The sequence below is a fragment of the Salvelinus namaycush genome, chromosome 21 (genome assembly GCF_016432855.1).
Source record: "Salvelinus namaycush isolate Seneca chromosome 21, SaNama_1.0, whole genome shotgun sequence".
In the NCBI taxonomy this organism is placed as follows: domain Eukaryota; kingdom Metazoa; phylum Chordata; class Actinopteri; order Salmoniformes; family Salmonidae; genus Salvelinus; species Salvelinus namaycush.
Window position 1 is genome coordinate 52173853 of NC_052327.1, and position 14323 is coordinate 52188175.

A 14323-nucleotide genomic window follows, 5' to 3' on the forward strand; every position below is an offset into this window, starting at 1 on the left:
TTTAACCTTTAATTAACTAGGCAAGTCAGTTAAGAACAAATTCTTATTTACAATGATGTTCTTTTAGGTATAGAGATGGTAAGTGATTAAAAAAATATATATACACTACCGTTCAAAAGTTTGGGGTCACTGAGAAATGTCCTTGTTTTTGAAAGAAAAGCACATTTTTTGTCCATTCAAATAACATAAAATTGATCAGAAATACAGTGTAGACATTGTTAATGTTGTAAATGCCTATTGTAGCTTGAAACGGCTGATTTTTTTATGGAATATCTACATGGGCTTACAGAGGCCCATTATCAGTAACCATCACTCCTGTGTTCCAATGGCACATTGTGTGAACTAATCCAAGTTTATAATTTGAAAAGGTTAATTGATCATTAGAAAACCATTTTGCAATTATGTTAGCACAGCTGAAAATGGTTGTTCTGATTAAAGAAGCAATAAAACTGGCCTTCTTTAGACTAGTTGAGTATCTGGAGCATCGGCACTTGTGGGTTCGATTACAGGCTCAGAATTGCCAGAAACAAAGAACTGTCTTCTGAAACTCATCAGTCTATTCTTGTTCTGAGAAATGAAAGCTCTTCCATGCGAGAAATTGCCAAGAAACTGAAGATCTCGTACAACGCTATGTACTACTCCCTTCACAGAACAGCGCAAACTGACTCTAACCAGAATAGAAAGAGGAGTGGGAGGCCCTGGTGCACAACTGAGCAAAAGGACAAGTACATTATAGTGTCTAGTTTGAGAAACAGACACCTCACAAGTCCTCAACAGGCATCTTCATTAAATATTACCCGCAAAACACCAGTCTCAACGTCAACAGTGAAGAGTCGACTCCGGGATGCTGGCCTAGCCAGAGTTGCAAAGAAAAAGCCATATCTCAGACTGGCCAATAAAAAGAAAAGATTAAGATGAGCAAAAGAACAGACACTGGACAGAGGAAGATTGGAAAAAAGTGTTATGGACAGACGAATCTAAGTTTGAGGTGTTCGGATCACAAAGAAGGACAAGAAAGACGCAGAAAAAATGAAAATATGCTGGAGGTGTCACGACTTCTGCCGAAGTCGTTGCCTCTCCTTGTTCGGGCGGTGTTCGGCGGTCGACGTCACCGGTCTTCTAGCCATCATCGATCCATTTTTCATTTTCCATTGCTTTTGTCTTGTCTTCCCACACACCTGTTTTCAATCCCATCCATTACCTCTTGTGTATTTAACCCTCTGTTTCCCCTCATGTCTTTGTCAGGGATTGTTTCATGTCAACTGTTGTTTATTTGGTGTATAGGTGCGCGACGGGTCCTCGTACCCATGTTTATTTTATGTATGTACATTTTCGTGTTTGGAGCATTGTTAAGTGGACATTTATTAAAAGTCTCCATTTACACTCAGTTTAACTCTCCTGCGCCTGACTTCCCTGCCACCTATACACACGGTTCTGACAGGAGGAGTGATTGACGCCATCTGTCAGCATGGTGGTGGAGGCTATGTGATGGTCTGGGGGTGCTTTGGTGGTGGTAAAGTGGGAGATTTGTACAGGGTAAAAGGGATCTTGAAGAAGGAAGGCTATCACTCCATTTTGCAATGCCATGCCATACCATACCAAACCCAGTTTCATCAGCTGTCTGGGTGGCTGGTCTCGGACGATTCCGCAGGTGAAGAAGCCAGATGTGAAGATCCAGGGCTGGCGTGGTTACACGTGGTCTGCGGTTGTGAGGCCGGTTAGACGTACTGCCAAATTCTCTAAAACGATGTTGGAAGCGGCTTATGGTAGAGAAATGAACACAAATGCTTTGTACGTGGGTATGCCTGCTGTGGACTGGAGAGCAGCAATTTCAGTTCTGTGATATCTACAGACTCCAATGATGCAGTTGTTCCATGGGTTGCAGGTTGACTTTTGCTTGGAGTTATAGTTGGTGTGGGGTAGATTGTGGTACACTGGAAATCTCAACAGCCATGGGCAATCCACAAATTTCTGTGCTGCCACCGACATCAGCCTGCATAACATAGATAAATAGAAAAGTGTAAAACACAACTGGATCCAGCCTGGCCAGGGTCTCACACTAAGTATTTAACACATTAGCCTACCCAATAATAGAACCATGGTTATCCGTAATCCACTGTCATCCTACCTCCAGCTTATGATGTTCAATTTAGGGGGCGTTTCCCATATGAAATTCAGTTCCCGGTAGCATTTGTGAGAATTATACAAAACACGTTTTGCTTTTACAAGACCTGGACATAACCGTTTCAGGATCAGATTTACGAGACACACATTCTACACAATGTTAGCTAGCTAGTTTGTTTACAACGGACAAAAATGTCCACGCGACTCGCCTGGGTGCGATACTGCATTTCATTCATGCTTTATGACTGCCTTAATGTTGCTTGACCCCAGGAAGCCTTGACAGCAGCTAATGGGGATCCTTAATAAACACAAATACAAATATAGACATAACTATAGCTATACCTAGCCAATCAGGGTACCTAAACAAAAGCTACAGGATCCAAATCATACAGGGCATATGTGAAAGCGCCCTAAGCCATCTAATGTTAGCAAAATACATGTTTTGTAGAATTATATAACAATAGTGAAGCACAAAACAACCTGAAAATAGCTAGCTAGTTGTTTACCTTATTCTGAAACACACACTTGCAAGGCTGGCTACGTAGCAAACTTTTAGCGCTAAATAGCAACAGACTCAGTGTTCCCCCTTTCATCAGTGATGTTACTTTATTAGCTAGCTAGCTAACATTATAGCATATATCTTACCTGGATTTCAATTTCTGCTGGTCCTTGACAGGCGCGGCGACGTCCTTCATGAGGTAGTCACCTGGAATGCATTTCAATTAACAGGTGTGCCTTGTTAAAAGTTAATTTGTGGAATTTCTTTCCTTCTTAATGCGTTTGAGCCAATCAGTTGTATTTTGACAAGGTATGGGTGGTACACAGAAGATAGCCCTATTTAATAAAAGACCAAGTCCATATTATGGCAATAACAGCTCAAATAAGCAAAGAGAAATGACAGTCCATCATTACTTTAAGACGTGAAGCTCAGTCAATACGGAACATTTCAAGTCCTTTGAAATTTTCTTCAAGTGCAGTCGCAAAAACCATCAAGCGCTATAATGAAACTGGATCTCATGAGGACCACCACAGGAAAGGAAGACCCAGAGTTACCTCTGCTGCAGAGGATAAGTTCATTAGAGCTACCAGCCTCAGATTTTGTCACGCCCTGGCCTAACCAAAATAGAGAATAAAAGCCTCTCTATGGCCAGGGCGTGACAAAATCTGAGGCTGGTAGCTCTAATGAACTTATCCTCTGATAACGCCCTGGCCATAGAGAGGCTTTTATTCTCTATTTTGGTTAGGCCAGGGTGTGACTAGGGTGGGCATTCTAGTTTCTTTATTTCTATGTTTTGTATTTCTATGTTTTGGCCGGGTGTGGTTCTCAATCAAAGGAAAATGTACGCTCACAACGCTGCACCTTGGTCCAGTCATTTCCACCTAGACGACGGCCATGACAGAACTACCAACCACCAAAGGACTAAGCAGCGTGGCCAGGAGAGGCGGGGGCACACGGGACGGTCGGCTGAGCCGAGGTTGGAACCAGAGCCAGTCGGGGAGAAGAAGGTGAACTTGGAGGGGAGTGAAGCAGAGACAGTTAAGGAGTTGATGGGGAGATTGGAGAAGAGAGTTAGGAGAGAGCTGCTGTGTTGGTGCATGAGGCACGAAATTCGCCCTACGGAGCGTGTCCTCAGGTTAATGTCACCTGAGTCAACTCTCCATACTCGTCCTGAGGTGCGTGCTAGCCATCTGGTGAAGACTGTGTCAGCCCCACGGACCAGGCCTCCTGTCCGCCTCCCCAGCCCTGCACGTCTTGTGCCAGCTCTACGCTCCAGACCTCCAGTGCGCCTCCACAGCCCGGTGAGTCCTGCGCCGGCTCTGCGCACGGTGTCTCCGGTGCGCTGTGACAGCCCGGTTCGTCCTATGCCTGCGCTCCGTACGTGCCGGGCATTCAGCCAAGAGGAGCGGTGTAAGGTCTAAGCACCAGATCTCCAGTGCTCCCCCACAGCCCGGTTCGACCTGTGCCTGCGCTCTGGAGGTGCCGGGCCAAAGTGGGCATTCAGCCTGGAAGAGTGGTGCCAAGGAGAAGCACCAGATCTCCAGTGCTCCCCCACAGCCCGGATCATCCTGTGCCTGCTCCACGGGCCAGTCCGGAGCCTCCAACGACGGTCTCCAGTCCGGCGCCTCCAGCGACGGTCCCCAGTCCGGAGCCTCCAGCGACGGTCCCCAGTCCGGGGCCTGCAGCGAGGGTCCCAAGTCCGGGGTCGGCAACGAGGGTCCCCAGTCCGGGGCCTGCAGCGAGGGTCCCCAGTCCGGGGTCGGCAACAAGGATCCCCAGTCCAGGGCCTGCAGCGAGGGTCCCCAGTCCGGGGCCTGCAACGAGAGTCCCCAGTCCGGGGCCTGCTACGAGGGTCCCCAGTCCGGGGCCTGCGGCGAGGGTCCCCAGTCCGGGGCCTGCGGCGAGGGTTCCCAGTCCGGGGTCGGCGACGAGAGTCCTGCACCGGAGCCGCCGCCGTGAATAGATGCCCACCCGGACCCTCCCCTATAGAGTCAGGTTTTGCACCTTTGGGGGGGGGGGGGGGGGGGGGGGTACTGTCACGCCCTGACCATAGAGAGGTTTTTATTCTCTATTTTGGTTAGGCCAGGGTGTGACTAGGGTGGGCATTCTAGTTTCTTTATTTCTATGTTTTTGTATTTCTATGTTTTGGCCGGGTGTGGTTCTCAATCAGGGACAGCTGTCTATCGTTGTCTCTGATTGGGAATCATACTTAGGCAGCCTTTTTTCCTTTGGTGTTTGTGGGTAGTTAACTTTGTTAGTGGCACTATAGCCCTAGTAAGCTTCACGGTCATTTCTTTGTTTCTTGTTTTGTTGGCGACATTCTAAATAAAAGAAAATGTAAGCTCACCACGCTGCACCTTGGTCCGGTCATTTCCACCTAGGCAACGGCTGTGACAGATATCTGTCACGTTCGTTGTTGGAATAAATGGACCAAGGCGCAGCGTGCGTAGAGTTCCACATGTTTTAATAAATGAAACTCACCAAAAACAATAAAGCGCAAACGAAACTTGAAGTAAATGCTGTGTTCACAGGCACTACACAAAAACAAGATTCCACAAACAACAGGTGGGAAAAGGCTGCCTAAATATGATCCCCAATCAGAGACAAAGATAGACAGCTGCCTCTGATTGGGAACCATACCAGGCCTACATAGAAAACGAAAAACTAGAATGCCCACCCTAATCACACCCTGACCTAACCAAATTGAGAAATAAAAGGATCTCTAAGGTCAGGGCGTGACAATTTCACCCCAAATAAATGCTTCACAAAGTTCAAGTAAGAGACACATCTCAACATCAACTGTTCAGAGGAGACTGCGTGAATCAGGCCTTCATGGTCGAATTGCTGCAAAGAAACCACTACTAAAGGACACCAATAATAAGAAGAGACTTGCTTGGGCCAAGAAACACGAGCAATGGAACATGTTCCGGGATTCTTCCGATGGCATTGAGGAGTACACCACACCAGTCACTGGCTTTATCAATAAGTGCATCGAGGATGTCGTCCCCACAGTGACTGTACGTACATACCCCAACCAGAAGCCATGGATTACAGGCAACATTTGCACTGAGCTAAAGGGTAGAGCTGCCGCTTTCAAGGTGCGGAACTCTAACCCGGAAGCTTACAAGAAATCCTGCTATGTCCTGCAACGAACCATCAAACAGGCAAAGCGTCAATACAGCGCTAAGATTGAATTATACTACACCGGCTCCGACGCTCGTCTTATGTGGCAGGGCTTGCAAACTATTACAGACTACAAAGGGAAGCACAGCTGTGAGCTGCCCAGTGACACGAGCCTAACAGACGAGCTAAATCACTTCTATGCTCGCTTCGAGACAAGCAACACTGAGGCATGCATGAGAGCATCAGCTGTTCCGGACGACTGTTTGATCATGTTCTCCATAGCCGATGTGAGTAAGAGCTTTAAACAGGTCAACATACACAAGGCTGCGGGGCCAGACCGATTACCAGGGCGTGTGCTCCGGGCATGTGCTGACCAACTGGCAGGTGTCTTCACTGACACTTTAAACATGTCCCTGATTGAGTCTGTAATACCAACATGTTTCAAGCAGACCACCATAGTCCCTGTGCCCAAGAACACAAAGGAAACCTGCCTAAATGACTACAGACCCGTAGCACTCATGTCCGTGGCCATGAAGTGCTTTGAAAGGTTGGTAATGGCTCACATCAACACCATTATCCCAGAAACCCTAAACCCACTCCAATTTGCATACCGCCCAAACAGATCCACAGATGATGCAATCTCTATTGCACTCCACACTGCCCTTTCCCACCTGGACAAAAGGAACACTTATGTGAGAATGCTATTCATTGACTACAGCTCAGCGTTCAACACCATAGTACCCTCAAAGCTCATCACTAAGCTAAGGATCCTGGGACTAAACACCTCCCTGTGCAACTGGATCCTGGACTTCCTGACGGGCCGCCCCCAGGTGATGAGTGTAGGTAGCAACACATCTGCCACGCTGATCCTCAACACTGGAGCTCCCCAGGGGTACGTGCTCAGTCCCCTACTGTACTCCCTGTTCACCCACGACTGCATGGCCAGGCACGACTCCAACACCATCATTAAGTTTGCAGACGACACAACAGTGGTAGGCCTGATCACCGACAGCGATGAGACAGCCTATAGGGAGGAGGTCAGAGCCCTTGCCGGGTGGTGCCAGAATAACAACCTATCCCTCAACGTAACAAGACTAAGGAGATGATTGTGGACTACAGGAAAAGGAGGACCGAGCACGCCCCCATTCTCATCGACGGGGCTGTAGTGGAGCAGGTTGAAAGCTTCAAGTTCCTTGGTGTCCACATCAACAACAAACTAGAATGGTCCAAACACACCAAGACAGTCGTGAAGAGGGCACAACAAAGCCTATTCCCCCTCAGGTAACTAAAAAGATTTGACATGGGTCCTGAGATCCTCAAAAGGTTCTACAGCTGCAACATCGAGAGCATCCTGACTGGTTGCATCACTGCCTGGTACGGCAATTGCTCGGCCTCTGACTGTAAGGCACTACAAAGGGTAGTGCGTACGGCCCAGTACATCACTGGGGCTAAGCTGCCTGCCCTCCAGGACCTCTACACCAGGCGGTGTCAGAGGAAGGACCTAAATTGTCAAAGACCCCAGTCATAGACTGTTCTCTCTACTATCGCATGGCAAGCGGTACTGGAGTGCCAAGTCTTGACCAAAAAGGCTTCTCAACAGTTTTTACCCCCAAGCCATAAGACTCCTGAACAGGTAATCAAATGGCTACCCTGACTATTTGCATTGTGTCCCCCCCCCCACTCCTTGTTTTACGCTGCTGCTACTCTCTGTTTATCATATATGCATAGTCACTATAACTATACACTCCTTTACATACTACCTCAATTGGGCTGACCAACTACTGCTCCCGCACATTGGCTAACCGGGCTATCTGCATTGTGTCCCACCCACCACCCACCAACCCCTCTTTTACGCTACTGCTACTCTCTGTTCATCATATACACATAGTCACTTTAACCATATCTACATGTACATACTACCTCGATCAGCCTGACTAACTGGTGTCTGTATGTAGCCTCGCTACTTTTATAGCCTCGCTACTGTATATAGCCTGTCTTTTTTACTGTTGTTTTTATTTCTTTACCTACCTATTGTTCACCTAATACCTTTTTTTGCACTATTGGTTAGAGCCTGTAAGTAAGCATTTCACTGTAAGGTCTACCTGTTGTATTCGGCGCACGTGACAAATAAACTTTGATTTGATTTGATTGGGACATTAGACCGGTGGAAATCTGTCCTTTAGTCTGATGAGCGCAAATTTTAGACTTTTGGTTCCAACCGCCATGTCTTTGTGAGACGGAGAGTAGGTTAACGGATGATCTCCGCATGTGTGGTTCCCACAGTGAAGCATGAAGGAGGAGGTGTGATGGTGTGGGGTTGCTTTGCTGGTGACACTGTCAGTGATTTCTTTAGAATTCAAGGCACACCTAACCAGCATGGCTACCACAGCATTCTGTAACGATACGCCATCCCATCTGGTTTGCACTTAGTGGGACTATAATTTGTTTTTCAACAGGACAATAACTCAAAACACCTCCAGGCTGTGTAAGGGCTTGCATTTGTATTTGTATTTATTATGGATCCCCATTAGTTGCTGCCAAAGCAGCAGCTACTCTTCCTGGGGTCCAGCAAAATTAAGGCAGTTTATACAATTTTAAAACATTACAATACATTCACAAATTTCACAACACACTGTGTGCCCTCAGGCCCTTACTTCACCAACATTGGCACAGACACATGCACCAACATGCACCAACATTCCCCAGTGTAGCTGTTTAGGCCTCTTGCTTTTTTAAATTTTTACTAACGACAAGCCACTGACTTTGAGTAAAGCCAGAGTTTCTCTGTATGCGGATGACTCAACACCATACACGTCAGCTACTATAGCGACTGAAATGACTGCAACACTCAACAAAGAGCTAGCTAACTAACTAACTAGTACCAGTACCAGTAGCACGCCACCTACTGACATGTGCGCAGTAGCGAGAATAACAAGGAAGTACACGCATACATGCCAAGAATTATCGCTTCGAATTCAACAAAATGGATTATAACGTTGTGGATAAAGTTTGGCATGACACAATTTCATGTGTACAACATCTAAAGACCTGCATCATGATACAGAGAGCTTTGCAGTCTGAAAAAATATGTATTTGGGTGTTTTTGGAGCCTTTGTTAATTATTTTTGGATGCCCTGGATCTCCTGAATGAGGCCCAGGAAGTAAATTGCTGTTGGGGCAAGTTTCTCAAAAACAAATTAAAAGAAGTGTCTGAAACCTTCTATAACATGCAATTTACATCAAAAATACTGATCAGGGTCCTAAATTGTGAAAATTGTCTTTAAATCTGATGTCAACCAGATGTCAGTCACCAAGCAGGCACCAACTCACTTCAACATAAAACTCTGATACATTAATATGGATAAATATCACCACAAACTCTCTCTCTCTCTCACACACACACACACACAGACACACACGTGTGATCAACAATAGGATTTACATAAGGTTACCCTTGAAAGTTGAGAAGGGCCTGATGCAAAGTGCACATTGGATTAATGTGATACAGATTTCTAAATAATGACTTACTATCTCATAATTATTACTTAGTATATTATTATTATGAGTTACTATTTTATAATTATCTCATAACTCGCAGTCAGATATTTTTTGTGGGGGTGGCGGGAACGGGCTTCCATAACTGCGTCTACTAGCGGTAGGCGAGTGAAGAAATGAAAGCGAAGCGGTCTCGAAATGGATGCAGGTAGTTATAGCTAAGTTTCTGTTTCTTTTTTGGAAGCAATACTTCACGTTTAGTTAGGATTACATTGTTTGGTCATTATATATAAGATATATGTAAAACATATCTGAGCATAAACTCAGAAGAAAATCACAAAATATCGAAATGTGTTCTAATGGCGAAGTTTTTCCTTGTGCTCTTTCTTACTTCCTGGTTGCAACATATTTTTCCTCAGTCTACCAAACTCACCGACAATGTTGAGATTTGATTTTGGCACGAAGATTACGCCAAATCGCTCATATGGATTGGCAACATTTTCCTTGGAATAGAGAAATTAAGTGTCGAAATGTCAATGGAAGACAGAGGTGGTCTGCAAAAGTCCAGAGAAATAGAGACAAACTGATTTTATACATTTCCAACCATGGAAATCGATAATGGTGCCGTGAGAGAAGGTGACGTCGAGTAATGTTTTTTTGGTCAATCACAATGTTATATCATTTTTCTATTATGGTTACTATTCATAATTTAACATGTTAACATCTCGACAATGTTGGTTTTAGTCATACATCATTTGTTTTAGTTTAGCCTAAAGGATTACAGTATTTACAGTTTGAAGTATTTTATAAAGTGCGCATACTGGTCGAAAGAAGTTGACTGCCATTGTAATTCGTTAGCAACGAGAATAATGTGTTCACATGGGCGAGACATTTCTTTGTTGTTGCATAAATCTTTTTATATTGTTTTTTTAACAATATGTTCACCAATGTTAGACCTTAATCAATAAGGTTGTTAAAAATGCAAGACACCTAGTATATAATTAAATAGAATGGAATAGAAAACAATAATTGAATATATCAATATGTTATTTACAAATGCAATATGCATAGAATAGAATATATCAGTATGGTAGTTATAAATACAAGATGCATAGAATAGAAAATACAATGCATGGCACCTTTTGGTAAAAACAGAACGAGTTTGCAACTCTACAGTAGTCACTTTTTAACCTTGTTCCTATTGCAACCTCCAGGTGTGTTGGTACCTGTGCTACCAGGTTCGAAAAACTTCGACAACAGCATTCGGCCTCCACTGCAAAACTCGTACATGTACAAGGAGTCTAAGCAGTCTTTCAGATACAACTCTGCTTTCTTGATAAACAATGCTACTCTGCAGGAACGGGTCAGTATTTCACTACAGTACATGGTAAACTTGGCCAACCCTGGCTTACTCCTTGGTGTACGGTAACCCGGCCCTGACTCTGCCCATAGAGTCCAGTTTATAGTATCTGTGCAATACTTAGTACAGGATAGTATATGTACTATTTCATGATAATATCTGTGTAATACTTGATAGTACATGTTAGTATATGTACTGTTACATTTCTGTGTAATACTTGATAGTATATTTGTGTATTACTTAAGACATTTTGTGCTGCCCCTTCAGTCGTTAAGTACATATTTACAACATAAATTAATTTTACTTAATATCAGTAGGATGTTGTTTTTATTTAAATGTTTTACTCTTATTATTATCTATCCTGGTGCCTAGTCATTTTACCCGTACCTATGTACATATCTACCTCAATACCTTGTACCCCTGCACATTGATCTGGTCCTGCTACTCCCTGTAGATAGCTCCACATTGATCTGGTACTTCCTGTATATAGCTCCACATTGATCTGGTACTTCCTGTATATAGCTCCACATTGATCTGGTACTTCCGGTATATAGCTCCATTCTTGTGTATTTTATTCCTCTTGTGTTACTATTTTAATTTGTGTTATCAGTTTTTATTTTTCTTATTTTTAATTCTGCATTGTTGGGAAAGGGCTCGTAAGTAAGCATTTCATGTTAAAGTTTTTACCTGTTTTATTCGGTGCATGTGACAAATACACATTTTATTATATTTGAGATAGGCTAAACTATTGCTTGTTGTTTGACAGTATGAGGCTTTCCGAACAAAGAGGAGAGACATGGGATACTCAGAGGAAGAAATGGAGGAGTCCTATGGCTTCTTGCTGTTTGACGACGAAAATAAGGTAACAAAATAAATATTTCAATGTATATCTCACAATAATGTTTATAGTCATTCATACATCTCTATTTCTGTAGAAAACGTAAAGTCACACACACAATGTATTCTCCCCCCCAAAAATTGTATGGAGAAACCCATATCTAACTTTGTGTTATAGAAAACGACCTCAAAACATTGTAATCAAGTTACCAATCGCTAATGATCACTATTCTTCTATTTTAAAGGCAAATAAAGTGGGAGAAACTGGTGTTGTCCCTGGACACAGCACATGTACCACACTTGGAGATCCTTCAAAGGGTAAATGAGCTGCGCCATATTGTGTAAATAACGAGATATCAGACAAGACGCCTGGGTTTCCACAGCACGGAAGTTAAATACACTTGGACAATAACGCCTCGATATTAACAAGAACAACCTGTCTTGGGTTAAGGAAATATGAGAAAAACTGGTTTGAACTATTTCTACTGAAACCTTTTTCATATCATCGAACAAGGCCTCACCTAAACAATGTAGCATTTCTAAGCTTTTACATGTTAATTATAGAGGCAACTCACACACTACATGACACGGAGTAGTCTCTAGCCACGAACCTAAACTAATTCTATTTGAGTGTGGACTATATGGCTAAAGACATGTCAAAACATAAGTAGTGAGATTTAAATACGTTTTCTTACTAGGATAATGGTGTACTGTTTCAGATGTTTGGTTTCAGTACATGTTTGGTCAATTGTCCTTCTGCTTTTAAAAGTGAAACTGCTTTAAGTACATGATTGTGTAAAGAGAAAGTGGAAGGAGAAACCAGTAGTGTTTGCTAGGACCAGATATTAACATTAGTCTATACTTAGGGGCCTGCAGTAAAAATGTTTGAATGATGTAGAAATGAGATTTTACCTCATTGGAATGAAAGTGAGGAATGAGAGAGGATTCTACTTTATCAACAGAATATTATGTTATGAGAGTTTAGCTCTGAACATACATACAATGAAACTCTGGTAAATATCTTTCTTTGTTTGAAGTTAGAATTCCTCAAATGAAATCTCTGTTACTTCGGGTTACAATAGTGAGCCAGGCTGTGTTCGGTTGCAGGCCCTAGTGGAAAAGGGGGAGGGTGGTGGAAGATTATCTACAGTTGGACAAAGTCTGCTAGTTTTTTTTTTTTATCTAGTAGGCTCAGATTGCGATAACTGCCGTCGTTATGGAGGAAGGAAACAGTGGTCAAAGTCCTTGTGTAGTCTAGTGTTCTGTTTCGTCATGTTCCAAGTTTACAGTTCTAGATGTTTATGAGATCACCATAGAAGCCCTGTAAGAGTTGAAGTGTTTTTTTTCCTTCTGTAGCTGTATAATAGTACTTTTTGTCAGCCCTTTTCATTCATGTATTGTTTCTTCACTTGTCACTTCTTATGTCCTTCAACTAGTTTTTCCTGTTTTGTCACTTGTAGGTTAATCAACGTGAAACAGGTTTCTTTGGTTAGATGAAATTATAAGGAAAGAGAACATCTAATCACATATCCATAGCATGTACCTGTGTGCCACAAGACAGTGTTCGCCTGCTGTGCTAAAGCCTAGGCATTAGCTTAGGGAGCCAACAAGTTCATTATGTGCGTGTGGCGCCAATTCTGCCAAACCACCTCAGTTACATTATGCAGTGTTGGAACTGTAAACCACTAAACCTATTAAAAAAAAAAAAAAATTAAAGTGTGAAGTTTCACAGCCTCTTCTAAATTTCTCACTTAATTGTTCTCACATATATCTTAAACGTATGCTTACATTCAGATATACAGTACCAGTCAAAAGTTTGGACACTCCTACTCGTTCAAGGGTTTTTCTTTATTCTTACTATTTTCTACATTGTAGAATAATAGTGAAGATGTCAAAACTATGAAATAACACAAATGGAATTATGTAGTAACCCCAAAAAAGTGTTAACCCGGTAAAAATATATTTTATATTTGAGATTCTTCAAAGTGGAACACTCTCCACCCCATGTTCTTGTTGTTTTGGTTTTATCAGAAAGAGGAGGGGGGATACTGGAACACTCACCACCCCATGTTCTTGTTGTTTTGGTTTTATCAGAAAGAGGAGGGGGGATACTGGAACACTCACCACCCCATGTTCTTGTTGTTTTGGTTTTATCAGAAAGAGGAGGGGGGATACTGGAACACTCTCCACCCCATGTTCTTGTTGTTATGGTTTTATCAGAAAGAGGAGGGGGGATACTGGAACACTCTCCACCCCATGTTCTTGTTGTTTTGGTTTTATCAGAAAGAGGAGGGGGGATACTGGAACACTCACCACCCCATGTTCTTGTTGTTTTGGTTTTATCAGAAAGAGGAGGGGGGATACTGGAACACTCTCCACCCCATGTTCTTGTTGTTTTGGTTTTATCAGAAAGAGGAGGGGGGATACTGGAACACTCACCACCCCATGTTCTTGTTGTTTTGGTTTTATCGGAAAGAGGAGGGGGGATACTGGAACACTCTCCACCCCATGTTCTTGTTGTTTTGGTTTTATCAGAAAGAGGAGGGGGGATACTGGAACACTCACCACCCCATGTTCTTGTTGTTTTGGTTTTATCAGAAAGAGGAGGGGGGATACTGGAACACTCACCACCCCATGTTCTTGTTGTTATGGTTTTATCAGAAAGAGGAGGGGGGATACTGGAACACTCACCACCCCATGTTCTTGTTGTTTTGGTTTTATCAGAAAGAGGAGGGGGGATACTGGAACACTCTCCACCCCATGTTCTTGTTGTTATGGTTTTATCAGAAAGAGGAGGGGGGATACTGGAACACTCACCACCCCATGTTCTTGTTGTTTTGGTTTTATCAGAAAGAGGAGGGGGGATACTGGAACACTCACCACCC

At 43.3% G+C, this 14323-nt stretch overlaps 1 long non-coding RNA gene across 1 annotated transcript; it reads right to left on the bottom strand.

Moving 5' to 3' along the window:
• Positions 1–1693: 1693 nt before the first annotated feature.
• LOC120066480 lies at positions 1694–9886 on the bottom strand. The gene is made up of 3 exons (XR_005478774.1): positions 9675–9886; positions 2770–2830; positions 1694–1993 (listed from the first exon to the last, which is right to left on the bottom strand). It is a non-coding gene; the product is annotated as an uncharacterized LOC120066480 (long non-coding RNA).
• Between the last annotated feature and the right edge of the window lie 4437 nt (positions 9887–14323).